The sequence below is a fragment of the Leptopilina heterotoma genome, unplaced genomic scaffold (genome assembly GCF_015476425.1).
Source record: "Leptopilina heterotoma isolate Lh14 unplaced genomic scaffold, ASM1547642v1 Lhet_15, whole genome shotgun sequence".
In the NCBI taxonomy this organism is placed as follows: domain Eukaryota; kingdom Metazoa; phylum Arthropoda; class Insecta; order Hymenoptera; family Figitidae; genus Leptopilina; species Leptopilina heterotoma.
In genome coordinates this window covers 3,512,356-3,531,523 of record NW_025110867.1, presented here as the reverse complement: position 1 = coordinate 3,531,523, position 19,168 = coordinate 3,512,356, and the positions used below count along the sequence as shown (strand labels likewise).

General features: G+C 24.7%; 1 protein-coding gene across 2 annotated transcripts in view; it reads left to right on the top strand.

Moving 5' to 3' along the window:
- The window catches only part of LOC122498451, a 75,232-nt gene that overhangs the window by 29,876 nt on the left and 26,188 nt on the right, over positions 1-19,168 (top strand). The window lies entirely within an intron of this gene.

The window sequence follows — 19,168 nt, the reverse complement described above, 5'->3', positions numbered from 1 at the left end:
GAAAGGTGGTAACAACAGGAACCAGCCCACGTGATTTATCTTCGATCTGAATTCTTTTTTGCGCCAGATGCCACGTTGCAAGTACAATTCATCATGTTGAGCTCGCATTTTACCGGGTGGAAAAGTGGGGGGGAAGGAGACATTATAGATGCTTCAATTTTTTGATTAACGAGTAAAGAGAGAAGGGATAAATATAAAGAGAAGGTAACCTGATCGTTACAGGTCGATTTTCAAAGATAAGCTCACCAGTTATTAATGGTTGAAAGTTTAAAAAGATGTTTTAGTATATATTACCTTTAAGTAAATACATATATACACAGAAGACATTTAAGAAGTTTGGCAATGATCCTTTTCTTTTTCTCTCTCTCACACATACTTTAGGTGAATTACAATGGATTGACCCGTATACACATGTATATGGGTCAATCCACTGAAATTGGATTAAATTAATTAATATTAGGTGAATTACAATGGATTGACCCATATACATATGTATATGGGTCAATCCATTGTAATTAATATTAAATAATAATATTAATATTAGGTAATTCTTTTTTGGTGTAAATTGAAACTTATACTGTGATTATAAAACTTAAAAGAAAAACCAATTATTAAATATTAAATAAAAGAAAATGTTTTTTAAAAAAAAATTTCTTTCATTCTTTCATATGTTATGTTAAATAAGAAAAACGCAAATTAACGAAAAAAATTCTCTATTATTAAATCATCTGTTATTTTTGCAAATTCTGGTGAAATCTTTTTATATCCAACTATGTCTGGTGTGCGGTTTAGCTCTTGTTAAAAATGAAATCCCTGTTTTATAAATAAACATGATCGTTATTGTCGTATTTTAGCAAATATTTTATACGCGCATTTTATGTACTTTCATGAGAAATAATGTGTAATATTTATCAACAGAATAAATCAAATCTTTTTATTTATTTCATTTTTTTTTGTTATTTATAAATTAAAAATTTTTCAAGTAAATACTATATTATTTCTAATAAAAAAAATCATTAACCACTAAACTGTCATTTATTTAAATTTCTGACAAAGTCAGTTCATTTTACAAAGCAAGAGAATTATGGGCAACGGAAAAAACAAATTTTCAAATGATTTTTTACTTTTCTATTAAGTTTTATACATTGTCCTGATGGCTTTGGGAAGAGTCTGGCAAACTAATGAATTTTTGCCAAATTTTTTAGCGTTTTTTAAAAAATTTGTTTTTTTCTCAAAGTATGGGAAGAGTTTGGCGAAGTATGGAGAATAGCTGAAATAATTTTTTTCTGACAATTTTCATTTTTTGACAAATAGTTTTTATCTTTTGAAGTATGGCAAATGTCTACTCTCTAAATCTGAATATGTGAAAATTCACATATTTGTACGTTATAAGTCGTCTTCTCGATCAATAAGTGCATATACACTTATAATAAGTGAAATTTCACTCAGAATAAGTGAAAAATTCACTTATTTATAAGTGTATATGCACTTATTGATCGAGAGGACGACTTATAACGTACAATAAGTGAAATTTCACATATTCAGATTTAGAGAGTAGCAAAGTTTTGACAACTGCTGATCTATAATTTTTTGCGATATTTTCAACAATTTTTAAGTATTGTTAAGTATGGCAAAGTATGGTTATCATCATTTTTTGAAAAATTTTCAAGATTTTGTAACGAATTTCTTTTTATTTTTGTAAAATGGACATAATTTGGCAAAGTGTCTTAAATCGATCATATGTCACAGAATGGTCATATAGACATCCTAAAGTATGTACTAAGGACTTGCTATGAATCCATATTTTGAAAAATTTATAAATTTTGATAGAAAAATAAAAAATTCTTAAAAATTGATTCTAGCCGTTGCCCATACTTAGATTTTTTCCATAATTAACGGTTCAAGTTTTAATTTTATATATCAGCGATATTTTTTAGCACATTAGGATTTAGTTGCGTACAATTTTTCAAAAATGTAAAAGAAACCTATTTTTAGGGGTTTCAACCCCTTTTATTTTAAAATTTGCACTGACAGGAATTTTTCTATCCCAGATTCGTGTTCAGTAGGAAAAATCTGTTTGGAAACATTAATGTCAAATTTTATTCGCATAACCCATGCAGGGCAGTGCTATTTTAAAAGAAATATGTATTTTTAATACTATATGTATACAAATGTTTAAGAGGGAATATAACAGAGAGGCGAAATACATTCCGCGATTAGGAGAGACGGAGATAGAGGGAGTGGGTGTTGGTATTTTTGTTCCAACCTAATTCAGTAGTTCTAGAGTTACGGGTGGTCAACCTAAATATAAAATCTAGCGCACGCATCACTATAAAATATACAAATTCAGTTAGACACGTTGATGTCCATTCTCGCGTAGGCTTAATATGATGAGAATTTTTTTTTGCTCTTCTCTTTTGACTCATAACGAGACAATAATATTTTACGTTTTTGAAATAATATGTATACGTAAACAATTTTATCCGAGATTTTGTTTTAATTTTAAGAATTTAAATTATAGGAAAAGTTAAGAAACTAATGATTTCTCAAGAAAAGTTTCTTTCTTTATTATTTTTGTTTACACTCTTTTAAAAATATTCAATTGCTATCGAAATATTAGAGATGAAGGAAATCGTCCAATTAGGCGCAGAGTTACCTGCGTGAGAGTAGGAGAGGGGATATAGTGAGATTGAGAGAGAAAAACTTGAACTTCTCTGTCAGTCTCATTGCTAAACTCTGTGGTTTATCTTCCCTCGTTTCGTTTTATCATAAGATATTTTCAATTATTTTTATAAATAATAATATTCTTCTCAGGGATTCAATTATTTTTTAAAAAATTGATAAATTCTTTCTTTAATTCTTCAGAATTATTCAATTATTGTTTAATTATTATTATTATTATTTTAAATAAAATTTATCGCAAAAATTCAATTATTTTCAAACACAACAAAATTTTTCACAGAAATTCAATTCTTTATTCTTTTTAAACATTTGAATACAATTTTTCTCAATAATTCAATTATTTTCATAAATAATAAAATTCTTCTTAGAGAAATTCTTTTATTTTTTAAAATTTTAACAGGAATTTAATTATTTTAAAATATTTTAATAAAATTGTTCGAAAGAAATCAATTATTTTAAATACAATTTTAATGAATTTTTTTTTAAATTATTCAATTATTCTTTTAGATTTCAATAAAATTCTTCCCAAGAATTCAATTATGTTGATAAATAAAAAAATTATTCCCGAAAATTCAATTATTTTAAGGCATTTTAATAAAATTCTTTGCAAAATTCAATTCTTTTCATAAATAACAATATTCATCACAAGAATTCAATTTATTTTAAATTATTTTTAAAAATTCTAATAAAAACGTTCGCAAGTATTCAATTATTTTCATAAATAATAAAATGCTTTTTAGGAATTAAATTATTTTCAAAAAAATTTAATAAAATACCAAACAGACATTCAATTATTATTGCTACTTTTTGTTACTTTTTTAAAATTAATTATTGAGTGCTAAGTCTGTAGGTATTAACTTTCAAATAAAGAAAAATAATTTTTTAGATTTAATAATTATATTTACTTGTAAAAATTACAAGACAAATGTAAAATCGCGCACCTAATTAACCAGAGTATATATAACATAATATAAGTAAGATGTAAAATTAGTACGAAGTCAAAAAAAAAAAATCGAAATGTCCATTCATCATATCAGCGAGAGTGTATACACCGCCTGAATGATCAGGAACACGCGATTAATTATTGATTAATTATTTTTTGCTGATGATCGGTTAGTCGGGTTCAATTTAATGATCGGTAAACGCGTTTCTTTTGCGAACTCGTTTTTTTTTTTGCTTCCTCAATAATATAGATAAATCGAACTTGAGGGAAGAACCGAAAGGAAATATATTTACGCCACAGGGCAAGATTGCTCCCAACACGCAGGAAATTGCGATATATTTATTGAAAATAAAAAGAAAGAGCATTGATAATAAACTTATTAAATCTTAACAAGTGCGCCGAATCGATTTTTATATATATATTGCAAGACCGGAAAGGCCCTAAAGCGAAAATTTATAATCATATATAAAAGAGCCATTGGCAATTATAGGACTCTCTTTCTCTCACGTAACTCGACACGTAGCCATATTTTCCGCAATTCTTGTGCGGATAAATGGCGATCGGAGGAGGCATTCATAGGCAGCGGTGATTGTTGCACTTGTTTGAGAGGGAGAAATGAGGGCTGTCAACTCAACAGGGCCGTACAAGAAAGTATTTAATTATATATGTTATACATTATACAATATATTTTTAGTCTTTTTACAATAAAAATTTATGTAAGAAGTCAAAAAATATTAAATTAAAAAGACCAAAAAGTTAATTTAATTCATACATATTAATTTACATATTTTTACTATATTTACATCCATTCATTTTTAAATTCAATTTTAATAATTTCGTTTTGGTCAATCCATGCATTGTATTGCACCTAAACTCGTAGCGGTCTATTTATTTAAAAATTTTTGAAAATAATTGTCAAAAATGAATTCTACAAATATTAAACATATTTTTTGGAAATTATGAGATTTTTCTAAAAAATAGGCTGCAATGACTAGGTGAATTACAGTGGATTGACCCATATGCATATTATGTATATGGGTCAATCCATTGTAATTCACCTAATATTAATATTATTATTTTATATTATTAATTAATATTAATTACAGTGGATTGACCCATATACATATTATGTATATGGGTCAATCCATTGTAATTCACCTAGTCATTGCAGCCTATTTTTTAGAAAAATCTCATTTCCAAAAAATATGTTTAATATCCATATAATTCATTTTTAACAATTATTTTCAAAAGTTTTTTAAATTTAACAAGGAATTTTTATTTTTATTTTGAATTATGCGGAGAAAAGATTAGTTATAGGCAGCAGTGAAAATCTGATAAAAAAAGCTTAGAAATAATTTTTATAATACAAATTTTTTGATTGATATTTGTTAAAAATGTGCTAATTTACTAAATTATTATATAAAAACATCCAAAATAGTGGATAAAATTTAATTTTAAAACTGACATAAATGAAATGTCAAAAGTCATCACATTTTAATTACATTTTTCTAAAAAATTTGTAAATATTTAAAAAATTCATTTACTACTTAAAAATTATATGTTGAAAATCGTACTTAACGTAAAATTTGTATGGAAAATGTCAAATGGCAAATATATTTTTAAAAATAGGTGAAAAGAAGTCTTTGAGGTCTAAATTAATTCGTTAAAAACAATATATATTTAAAATTAGGTCCAAAACTAGGTACAGGTCATAATTCGAATATATTTTTAAATTCTATGTCCAAATTTTTAAATTAACCCTAGAATTTCGGCCCAAAAAGACAAAATGAAACCTTAAAATTTACTTCAAGAAAAATATTTTAAAAACCTAATTTATTTTATAAATATTTAGGTCAATATTTATATTAGGTACTTATTTAGAAATTAGAATTTAAATTAAATTCACAAAGACGTAAAGTTAGACTAGAATTTAGGTAAAAAAAAAATTATAAAACTTAAGAAAATTAAAATTTACAGATCAAAATCACTATTGAAAAGACAAACAAACATTAGAATTTAGGCCCAAGTAGCAAAATTAAACTTCAAAATTTATAGGTCAAAACGTATAATTTAAAAATAGATTTTAATTAAATTAGGTTAAAATTCAGTGTTGATATATATAATAACTAACCATTCAATTCAGGTCAGAAGTCGAAGGTCAAAATGTAAAAACTGGTCAAAATTGAGAAGTCAAAAGATGAATATAAACTACAAATTTTAGTCAAATTATTGATTTAACTATGTAAAAAATATTGTATTTTTATTATTTTATTCATTTTCTCTATTTTTTTATTTATTACTTTTATTCATTACTTATTTATTTTTTTTTATTTCTTAAAAGTTAAATATTTAAATGAAAATTAACTTTCAACATATAATTGTCTAAAGTTAAAATTTTCTTTTTAATCGAGAAAACGTATCATTTTTTCTTAAATTAAATATGTGTCAAAATTTTAAAATTTATCTCACGTCTTTACTTTCGTATATATACATATATATTGATAAGAACAATAAAAATAATTATTATTCATGAATTTATATACGATGACAGATTATGTAGACGAAAGAAAAAAATTTTATTTTCTTCTTTTTGCATTCCGAACGTTATAATTTGGCGAAAAAAAAAATTTAATTTAAAAGTACGCATTTATTAATCATTGACAGTATATAATAAATATTGCAAAGATGGATATGCGATTTTTTATAAGGTGATAATTACAACCTTTCGAAAACGCAAAGTATAGATAGACATCGCGCGACAAATAACGCATGGTGCGAATATAAGCGACGAAACATGGTAGAAAAGAATTATATTTTTTTTTCCTCTTGAAAATCTCTCTCTCTCTCTCTTTCTCTCTGTGGAACTTAAATTGGATCGACAAACAATGTTTGATGCGGAGGTAAATATGTTAAGACTTTTTTTTTTTTTTTGGTTAGAGAAAAAAAATTCCTCACGTTTACATCAAGTCTCTGATGATTTCACATAGATCTTTGTCCAATCGTGCGTTGCCGAAATGGCACCGACACACATTTCTTAAACGTTTGGCGGCAAAAGATTTGTACCGAACACTGGTATTTAAATTGTTCCTTTTTCTTATACTTGTAATTTTTCGTTTTTTCACTTTTTCCCCCCAAAAAAAGAGAGAAAAGGGCAAAGGGGGAGGGGGGATTAAAATTTAATTACAATACAGTATAAAGAAAAAATTTATATTTTGTAAAACAATGAAAAAGCCCTAGGGCCTTAAATATAAATTTTTTATTTAAAAAGGTGATCGTAAAGGCCTAGGCCTCTTATTAATATTATATGGTCAAAAAAAAAATTAAAAATTTATATATTCACCAAGTGTTGAATTAAAAAAAAATATTTTTTTAACCCCGAAGCAAATTTTTGTATATCAGCAGCGGGAAAGTTATGCGCCGCACCAATAGCCGCTGGTCTTTTCGAAAGTTTTGTATGTACATTATTTTTTATAACCGAAAATGTCAAGGTGGTCTTTACAGTAGCATTAAAAATTGCAAGTAACCAAAAAAAATTTTAAATGCAAAAAAATTGAAAAATGCAAGTAAATTATTGAAGAAAAAGTTTTTTTTTCTTTGAAGGGTTCTGGGAAAAGTGATCCGACACTGCTGACGGGTGCAATCTGTCTTCTTGCATATCAATCATGCAGGTTAGTTCAACCTCGCCTTACAGCGATTGGCAGCTTACCTCATGTTACACAGTCCCTCTCCCCTTTTCCACTCACACTCTATATACACAGACCCACCTCCCCTTCTTGTGTATCATTTCCAGAACACCGGCGATACTCGCTAAAGAAAGAATGAACTTCTCTTTCTTTTATCAATGATACACAATACGAATATTCAATTAATTATAATATTTTTTAAACGAAAAATGTCATTTTGTCGTTTTATTTATTACTTTATAGTAAAATTCAGTTTGTTTTTACTTCTGATAGTTAATAAATAGTAATTCTTCTTCTTAATGTTCATTCATTGGCTTGCACGTATAAATAGTTATTAATACTACTGCGCATTTGTCTAGTGCGCAGAATGCTACTGCGCATCGGTAAATTGCGCAGAGAACTACTGCGCATTAGGATAGTGCGCAGAATGCTACTGCGCATCAGTAAATTGCGCAGAGTACTACTGCGCATCGGAATAGTGCGCAGAATGCTTCAGCGCATCAGTAAATTGCGCAGAACGCTACTGCGCATTAGCATAGTGCGCAGAAGTCAACTACGCATTTTTAAATTGCTCACAACACTTCTAAGCACATTTAAACTGCACCGAATGTCGTGTTACAATTTTTTAGCTAAAATAATAGATTCCTATCTTTTTTTTACGAATTTCCAATTAAAGGAAAAATGAATATTGAAAAAATAAAAGTGAGCACTGATTTTCGTGGAGAAAAGAGAGAATTATTATTCATTGCACACTATATTAGTGATAAGAGGGATTTAAGTGTAATAATTATTATTGTATAATGTCGAATCTGTATTGGAGAGACGCGATAAAGTCGATGTCACGAGAAGTGGAAAGTAGTTGTTGACATATCGCTGCCAGGTATTGGGACACGACAAGTGGGCGGGTTGGCTTAACCTATAAGGAATATAATGCGAGTACGCCTCCACATTCCGCGCCACACTCGAGACACAAGTTTAAAATCATCGATATTACCTATGAAATAACAGCTGCCGCGCGAGAAATAAGTCTCGCGCACTTTTATTTAATAAATACACCATATAATTTACACACACTAAACGATATATTGAAATAATAGCATTTTTTTATTAGCAGCAATTTCTTTTTTAATTTCATTTTATTTCTTCTTTATTTTTTACTTCTTCTCTAAGTTTTTCTTAGATGCAATCGGTAGCATGAGAAATATATTTTTTTTAGGTTAATTTTTTATAAATCGATGAACAGAATGTTTTTACACTTTACAAGTTCATGGCACGAAATTTTGAGACAAAAATATGTATTTTTAAATAATTTCATGTTGCGCACCGCTAAATTGCGCAGAAGTCGATTACGCATCTGGTAAAGTGCGCATAATGCTATTGCGCATCAGTAAATTGCGCAGAGTACTACTGCGCATCCGAATAGTGCGTAGAATGTTTCTAGGCACATTTAAGCTGCGCACAACTATATTGCGTTACAATTTTTTTAGATAAAATACTAGATTTATAAAATATAGTATAATAATTAAAAAAAAAGTTTTTTTAAATTTCTTCTCATTTTGAATTTTAAAAAACAGACATCAAATTTGTACTCTGTGGCAAAAAAACCACGGAGTAACAAATAGCAGGTGAATCCAATTAATTACTGAAGAACTCAACCTCCATATTGGATCGACCATTTTGAATTTTTAAAAACCGAAATTGAATTAAATTCTTAAATTTTATTTTCATTATACAAAAATTTTATTTCTAGTGATAATATTAAAGTGTTTTCACTGTATAAAGAAAAATTGCTTCCTTTAGAAAAAAGAAATTAAATGAAAATACGTACTTACAACTTTTACACGAATTCAATTTCTTAATATATTTTTCTGAAACAAATAATACGGAATTTCATTGAATCGTCGCCCCTTAAAGAGACATTGAACATATCGGACCAAAAATCACCGCACCCACGCTTAAAACTTCAATGCATGAAACCGGATACTATCTCTTGTTCCATTCATGTTAAAAAATATTTTCAAACCAAGGATTATGTACATTGCGAAAAGTATGTTTCCTTATATGGAACTGTTTTTATTTCTTCTTCTTCTTCTTTTTTTTGACGTTATTATAGAAAATATATTTTTTGGCGTTTGTTATTTTTAAATTGTAGATGTTGAATCATCATAAAGATTTATATCACCCAATATACCTATGTATTTTATTATTATTTATGTAACAGTTTTTTTTTATCGTAAATAGTAATTTTACTTCTTTCAAATATATTAAATTGTTTAGAGAAAAAATTTTGTTGAGAGAAATATTTAGACCGTGTTTATAAATTTTTCTGAAAATTGCGGTAAGCTTTCGAAATCCATGGCTATAATTTTGTAGAAAATGTGATACAGAATTATGTTATTTTTTAAAGGCAAAAGTCATTTTTTCGTTTTATTTTTTACTTTATAGTAAAATTCAGTTTGTTTTTACTTCTGTTAGCAAATAAAATTAATAAATAGTAATTAACGCTTACGCGCATTAGTACAGTGCGCAGAATGCTACTGCGCATCGGTAAATTGCGTAGTGAGCTAATGCGCATCAGTGTAGTGCGCAGAATCCTGTTGCGCATCAGTAAATTGCGCAGAACGCTACTGCGCATTAGGATAGTGCGCAGAAAAATTTATTTCAGTTTTGAAGCATCTTTTTTAAAAGCTTTGTTTTTAGGCTGAAAATTATAAAAATGCCATTATTACTTAACTTTTTTTATTTGAAATTTCATTTGTTTATTTTTCTAACTACTTTGAAATCATAATTTTTGTGTATTTTTTACATAAGCGGTCGTTCATAAACTACGTCACACTCCTAGGGGTGGGGGGGGGGTGTCAAGCTGTGTGTGACGAACTGTGGAAAAAATTTTTTTGTGTATGTAAAAAATGTGACGAAGGGGGGGGGAGGGGGTGAAAATCAGTCCGAAAAAGCGTGACGTAGTTTGTGAATGACCCCTAAAAAAATTATGATCTGAAATTAGTTTGAAAAATAAACAAATGAATTTTTGACCGAACTGTCATTTTACCGAATTGCACTTATCCGAACTGTTATTTTAACGAAATGTCACTTTTGCGAATTGCCATTTTTACGAATTGTCATTTTTACAAATCGTTATTGCTCCGAAATGTCATTTTTTCGAATTGTCAATTTTTACGAATTGTCACTTTTGTGAATCGTCATTTTTACGAATTGTTATACTTTTGCAAAAAGTTATTTTTTCGAATTGTCATTTTGCGAACTGACATTTTTTCGAATTGTCATTTTTTTCAAATTGTCATTCTTACGAAATGTCATTATTGCGAATCGACATTTTTACGAATTTTCACTTTTGCGAAAATTCATTTTTGCGTATTGTCATTTATGCGAACTGACATTTTTTCGAATTGTCATTTTTACGAAATGTCACTGTTGCGAATTGGCAATTTTGCGAAAATTGCTATAGTAAACTTGTGTGCATATAGGGATTTTCTATAGAAATTTTCGCAAAAATGACACTTCGTAAAAATGACAATTCGAAAAAATGTCAGTTCGCATAAATGACAATTCGCAAAAATGACAATTCGAAAAAATAACTTTTCGCAAAAATGACAATTCGTAAAAATGGCGATTCACAAAAGTGACATTTCGTAAAAATGACAATTCGTAAAAATGATATTTCGCAAAAATGACTTTTCGCAAAAGTGACATGGGCCTCAAAATATTTCATAAAAACAAGTTTCAAATTTACACAATTAAAAAGAAGAATTTAATTAAAGTAAACATAACATAGGAATAACTTTAAATTAATAAATTTAAGGTTAAGAATGGTACCTAAGAAGCAAATCACTTAAGTGATTTGCTTCTTAGGTACCATTCTTGAGAGCGCATCACATATACAATACATATATAAAAACGAAGAGTCCTCTCGTGATACACTATATAGCAAATGTACATTTTTTAAAGCATTTAATTCCGTAATGCACGCTATCGCTTTTGCGGGTTAATGAGCCTTGAAAGCTTGCCGTACGAACGGCGACTTTTGGTTTCCCACAGTAGCACCGGATGACGTGCAATCCAAGCCTTTTGCCGCGGATAATGTCCGCCTCGTAACCTGCACGATTTATCGCACTCACACAAATACTCGTGAGCTAATAAACACACAAGCAAACATCTAAATATTTTGTTGTGAGATCACAGGTACCAAATGCCGAAAATCGCGCGAGCCCACGGATAAGAAACCGAAATTGCTCCCATATCTGTGAGATATCGAAAGAAGTGCCCTCATCCTATGGCGTCGTTTAAATGGAATCCTAATTGTTAGCCAAAAAGTTTTATGTCTCAGAACAGTTTAAATTTATGTATATGATATTATATATAAACTTTTTTATTTATTTATATACATTTTTTTATTTATGTAGGTATTCGTATTTATATTTAATATATATTATACAAATTTATTTATTCATTTATTTTTAACCCCTTCGCACTGTATTTGACTTCTATAACCAGATTTTTTAAGGATATCAAATATATATATAAAAAGTATCTCGTTCTCCAATGTCAAAATTTTACATATATATAGGATGGAAAAGAAGTTCAAACTTAAATATTAAGACCGCAAGGTTGGGATTTTTTCTTAAAAGAAACTAAATTTTTAGAAATTTTTCAAATTTTGCATTTTTGAACCTCATTAAATATTTGTTTGATACAAGAAAATTGTATTTTCTTTGAATTGTAAGATTTATTTGGAGCAGCAAGATTTATTTGGTTCTTTCGAGTACAGTATTTTTTTCTATAAGCGCAAAGTGATTCCTTGTTCTATTTAAAGTATTATAATATTAAACTGATATACCTTTGACAGAGAAGTTGAGTAAATCGTTATTCACTCTACGAATAGAAGCTTCGTAACTGCTGTCTAGAATTTAGGGAAATATTTCGGATATTTTTAGTGTTGAAACACACGCAGTAAAAGAGGTTCTGTTAGCCAGCCAAAATACGGAATATTACCTTCTATTATTTACAGAATCCCAGACATAAACATTATCTATCACCCACATATAATATACGAGTTCAGAAAATCCCTTAACTATAAATGTACAATATTAGTCCATTAAATTATAGTAAAATATATTTGTGAAAAAACTTGCACTTTCGTTCTTTTCTATAAATTCATTGCGTTAAAATAAATTAAAAAATAACAATTTATTATTTATTTAACCGCATGCAGAAGGTAAAAAATTTGTAATGTTTCAATTAAAGCCATAAATAATATAATAACGTTGAAATAGAAAAAATTAAATAAGTATAGGTAATCATAGTGAACAGTGGAAATTAATTCCTGTAATTCTGAGATCAGATTCTGATTTAATTGTCTTATTGAAATAATAATAATAATAAATAACAAATAATTAAGTTTTATTCTTATAATTTTAATAAAATAGATATAATTTTTAATTTTGAAAGAAAATTTGAAACTTGTAAAATAGGAATGACTTTTTTGTAGAGAAGGAGTTTTATTCTCATTTCTCTATTTTTAGTGGGATCAGTAACACGATCCACGATCGTATATTCGATCACGATTTCAATGCACGATTCTATCGATACCTTCGTTTTGTTGAAAGAAAAGTTTTGGCCAAGAGCATAGAAGCGTGAGCGTTAACTGGTCACGTGCAGTGGAAGTATATATAGGAATGTTTGTAGCAGAACATATTTGTTTGTTTTTTTCAAAATCATTATATTTAAGTAAATAAATAAAAAAATAAATAAATTATACTGTAAAAACTTGATTTTCAAATTTAAAATTTGTACTTAGCACTTGTTTTAGTATATTTTATATACTATTTTTAAAATAAGAAAATTTTCCAAGTATAGGATACTAATAGAAATCAAAAAACTATTCTCAAAAATTATAATCAAATTCTTTAAAACGATTCAATTATTTTCAAAAAATATTCGAAATTCAATAATTTTCAATACCTAGTATTTTCATAAAATTTCTCATAAGAATTCAATTATTTAAAATAAAATTGATAGTAACATTCATCCAAAATTTAATTATTTCCATAAATAATAAAACTCATCGAAGAATTTCAAGTATTTTTAATACTATTTTAAATTAATAATAATGAATCGAAAAATTCAATTATTTAAAATAAAATTTTCATAATATTTATTATATTTTGAAAAAATTATTTATTCAAAACAATGTTTATAAAATTCTTATATGAAGAATTCAATTATTTTCAGAAATAACAAAAATTTTTCACAGAAATTCAATTCTTTTTAAACATTTTAATAAAATTTTTCACAAAAATTCAATTATTTTCATAAATAAATAAAATGGTTTTATTTTTGAAAATTTTAATAAAATTGTTAGCAACTGTTTAATTATTTTCATAAATAATAAAATTCATTGCAGAATTTCAATTATTTTAAATTAAAATTTTACAGGAATTACTCAAAAACTGTAATTATTCTTAAAAATTTAATTTCAATTCCTCGAAAAAAACAATTATTTAAAATATATGTTTTTTTTTAAATTCTTTGGAAGAATTCAATTATTCACACAAATATTAGAATTCTTCACAATAATTCAAATACTTTGACTAATAATAACATTTTTTATGGAAATTCAATTTATTAAAAAAGTTTTTGGAAAAATTATAATCAAGAATTCAATTATTTTCATAAATAATAAAACTCATCGAAGAATTTCAATTATTTTTTAAACTATTTTAAAATAATTAATAGAAAAATTCAATTATTCTCACAAATAAAGTTTTCCACGAAAATTCAATTATTTAAAATAATATTTTCATAATATTTATTATATATTTCAAAAAAATTAATTATTAAAGAAAGTCTGTAAAATTCTTATGAAGAATTCAATTATTTTTAAAAATAACAAAATTTTTCACAGAAATTCAATTCTTTTTAAACATTTTAATAAAATTTTTCGCAATAATTAAATTATTTTCATAAATAATAAAATTCTTCTCAGAATTTCAATTATTTTTAATAACATTTTATAGGAATTGCTCAAAAAATGATTCTTAAAAATTTAATTTCAATTCCAGGAAAAAATCAATTATTTAAAAAAATATATTTTTGTAAATTCTTTGAAAGAATTCAATTACATACAAAAATATTAGAATCCTTCACAGTACATAAGTCAATTATTTTTAAATATTTTAATAAAATTTTTCTAAAGAAATTCATTATTTTAAATACAATTTTTTTAATTAATTTTTTTTTGATATAATTTAATTATTCTTTTAGATTTTAATAAAATTCTTCCCAAGAATTCAATTATTTACATAAATGATTCTTCGAAAGAATTCAATATTATTGAAGATAAATACCAAAATAATTCCCGGAAATTCAATTATTTTGAGGCATTTTAATAAAATCCTTAGCAAAATTCAATTATTTTTATAAATAACAATATTCATTACAAGATTTCAATTATTTTTAAAAGTAATAAATTCCTTCTTGAAAATTCAATTATTTTTAAAAATTCTAATAAAATCGTTGGCAAGGATTGAATTATTGTCAAAAATTTTAATTTAATTCTTTGTTAAAATTTAATTATTTTTAAAAACTTTTCTCAATTCAATGATTTAATAAATATCTACTATTTTCATAAAATTTTCAAACAGAATTCAATTATTTAATTTTTTTTGTAAAATCTTCGTAAGAATTCAAACTCTTTTCATGAATAATAAAAATTTGTTAGAAATTCAATTATTTAAATTAGAATTTGCATAAAATTAGTCGAAAGAAATCAATTATTTAAAAATTTGTATAAAATTCTTCGCAACAATTAAATTATTTTCATAAATATTTAAGATCTTTCATGAATAATAAAATTCGTTGCAGGAATTTATTTTTTTAGCAGGATAAGAAAGAAGTAAATATTTTTGATGAAAATTAGGGAAAAGTCAGGAAAATAAAAAATATGGAATAGAATTTTTGTAAGTTTTGTGAAAGTGTCTAAAATAAATTTTTTTGGTCGTCAAGCTTAATTTTTCGATAGCTACATTTTTGCTACTTTTTTAAAATTAATTATCGAGTGCGAAGTCTGAGAGTATGATATATATACTGAATCTATGAGTATTTACAAAAATATATTCTTATTTGTATTGATATAGGTATAAATAAATTAATTTTCATTCATTTTGGTTTTAAGATATTTTGTGTGAAAATCAATAATAATGTACGTAGAAGATAAGTCAGTGCTTTATATATAAATATTATGAAGTACAAATTCACGAATCAATTATAGAAATATTAAAAAGGAAGAAAGAAGCGATAATAGTTAAAGAAAATAAAGAGCACCATAGGTACTCATACCTACTTTTTTTTTTTTTTTTTTTTTTTTTTTTTTTTTTTTTTTGCTTAGGGAATTTTGGGAAATCTGCCTACAGATACCTTGGATTCCGCTCTCCAAGGTTATGTAGGGTTGGTATAATGAAACAAAAGGAAATATTTAAAAAAAAAAAAAAAATACTCATACCTACTTAAATTTTGTATAAAATATTCTAAAATAGGTGCTAGGGTAGTAATAACAATAATTTTTTTTTATTAATTGTTTCAACAAAAATACAAAGTAAATTTAATAATAACAATAAATTATTATTAATAACAATAAACTATTATTTTTTTCCTTTTGAAAATACCCTGTATCAATGGATTTTAAATTACAATATACATCTTGTTTTAAACCTCGTCGTATTAAAATTGACTTAATGTGATTAAAATCACATTTAAATATATCATAATAATGTTTTCACCGCGAGGTTTCCACGAATTAATCATAAAGCTAATGATTATGCTCGCAGTTATGAACAACATTTTGTCAACAACATTTAACTTCTCTCTTCGATGTTCAATTATTTTTGCTTTAAATATGAGCATAACATTGCCGAGTCACTTTAATTAATTGTCTTTTAAACGTGAGTTGCTTTTTACTTATTTATTTGGCACTCGTTGCCTTTTTAATTCAGAATCTTTATGTTTCTCTAATTGTATTTTTATCCTTTTTCTCTTCTCCACTGTGTTTTTATTACTCATATAGGCTATATTTTTTTTTTGTTATTTTCTTTTTTATTTTCTCTATCTTACACACGATATGCCTTCGAACCTTAATTTAAATAAAAATTCCAGTAAATTTAAATATTTGGTTTTTTTATATATGTCAGGTGTAAAAAATCAATTTTGGTCTTAATATTTAAGTTTGAACTTTTTCTCCATCCTATATAAAATTTTGACATTGGATAATGAAGTATACTTTTTAGTTTTATTCTGGTTTAAAAAATCGCATCCAAAAAACGATTTTGACATTTCATATTCTATTATCGAGACATGCATTTTTTGAAAACCATTCTTATCCGAACACTTGTTTGACTCATTCCTCTGAATTCATTAGATTGACTATATAGATCCAGATCTACTTTATAATACACGTGTTGTTGTTTATAATTCAGTAAATTATTTATTATTATAATTTGTTAAGTTGTTGATTATTGTTTGTTTTAATACAATTTGTTGTTATCTGTTAATTATAATTTATTGTTATTATGATTTGTTATTATTTATTATTACAATTTTTGTTGTTATTTGTTAATTATATTCGTTATTATTTATTATTACAATTTTTGTTGTTATTTGTTAATTACAATTCTGGTATCAGTTAATTACAATTTGTTACTATGTATTATTAGAATCATGTTATTTGTTAATTATTTATTGTTACTGTAATTTGATATTATTTATTATTACAATTTCTCTTGTTATTCGTTAATTATAATTTGTTATTATTTATTACAATTATTATTTTGTTATTTGTTAATTACAATTGGTTACTATTTATTATATGGAGAAAAATATAAAGTAACTTTTATTACATTCATAGTTAAACCTGAATTGTCAGAAACTTTTGCGTATTTCTGGTAACTTTTACTATACTTTCGAAGTAAATTTTGCTACGTTCGAAGTAAATTTTACTAATTTTTTAATTAAATTTTACAACATTCATAAAAGAAATTTGTAAAAAGTCAGTAAAATTTACTTTGATCGTAGCAAAATTTACTCCGAACGTAGTAACAGTTATCAGCAATGTGCAGAAGTTTCTGTCAGTTTAGATTTTACAATGAAAATAGTTAAGGTTTCTTTATATTTTTCTCTGTGTATTAGAATTCTGTTATTTGTTAATAACAATTTGTTTCTATTTATTATTACAATTCTGTTATTTGTTAATTACAATTTGTTATTATTTATTATTACAATTCTGTTATTTGTTAATTACAATTTGTTATTATTTATTATTACAATTCTGTTATTTGTTAATTACAATTTATTATTATTTATCATTACAATATTGTTATTTGATTATTATAATTTATTGTTACAATAATTGTATAATTATTATTTTTTATTACAATTTTGTTATTTCTTAATTACAATTTGTTCCTATTTATTATTAGAATTATGTTATTTGATAATAACAATTTGTTACCCTTTATTATTACAATTTGTTTATTTGTTAATTCCAATTTGTTACTATTTATCATTACAATATTGTTATTTGTTAATTATAATTTGTTATTATTTTTTACAATTTGTTACTTCTAATTACAATTTGTTACCATTTATTATTACAATTCTGTTATTTATTAATTACAATTTGTTACCATTTATTATTACAATTCTGTTATTTATTAATTACAATTTGTTACTATTAATTATTACAATCTTGTTATTTGTTCATTTTAATTTATTGTTACAATAATTTGATATTATTTTTTATTACAATTTTGTTATTTCTAAATTACAATTTGTTACCATTTCTTATTATAATTTTGTTATTTGTTAATTATAATTTATTATTTTTTACAATTTTGTTACTTGTTAATTACAATTTGTTACCATTTATTATTACAATTTTGTTATTTCTTAATTTTAATTTGTTATAATTTTTTTCAATTTGTTACTTGTTAATTACAATTTACTATTTATTATTACAAATCTGTTATTTGTTAATTAAAATTTGTTACTATTTATTATTACAATCTTGTTATTTGTTAATGAATTATATTTGTTATTATTTGTTACAATTTTGTTATTTGTTAATGAATTATATTTGTTATTATTTGTTACAATTTTTGTTATTGGTTAATTATCTACAATTTGTTACTATTTATTATTACAATCTTCTTATTTGTTCATGTTATTATTTATTATTACAATTTCTGTATGTTATTTGTTATATTATAATTATAAATTGTTTTAATTATAACAAGCTTGTTATATTATTTTATATTATAAAAATGTTTAACTAATAATAATAATAATTTATACAATAGTAATAATATTAATTAAAAAAATAATTAATAATAACGAACAATAATAAATAATAACAAAGTATAATAATAATAATAATAACAAATGTTATATTATTAACATGTTATAATTTTATTTATTATAGTTTTTTATTTATTACAATCTTGTTATTTGTTAATTACATTTTGTTACTATTTATTATTACAATCTTGTTATTTGTTAATTACAATTTTTTACGATTTATTATAACAATTCTGTTAATTGTTAATTGGCAATTTGTTACAGTTTATTATTACAATTCTATTATTTGTTAATTACAATTTGTTACTGTATATTATTACAATCTTACTATTTGTTATAATTATAATTTATTGTTACTATGATTTGATATTATTTATTATTACCTACAATTTTTGTTATTATTTGTTTATTACAATTTGTTACTATTTATTATTACAATCTTGTTATTTGTTTATTATAATTTGATATTATTTATTACAATTCTGTTAATTATTAA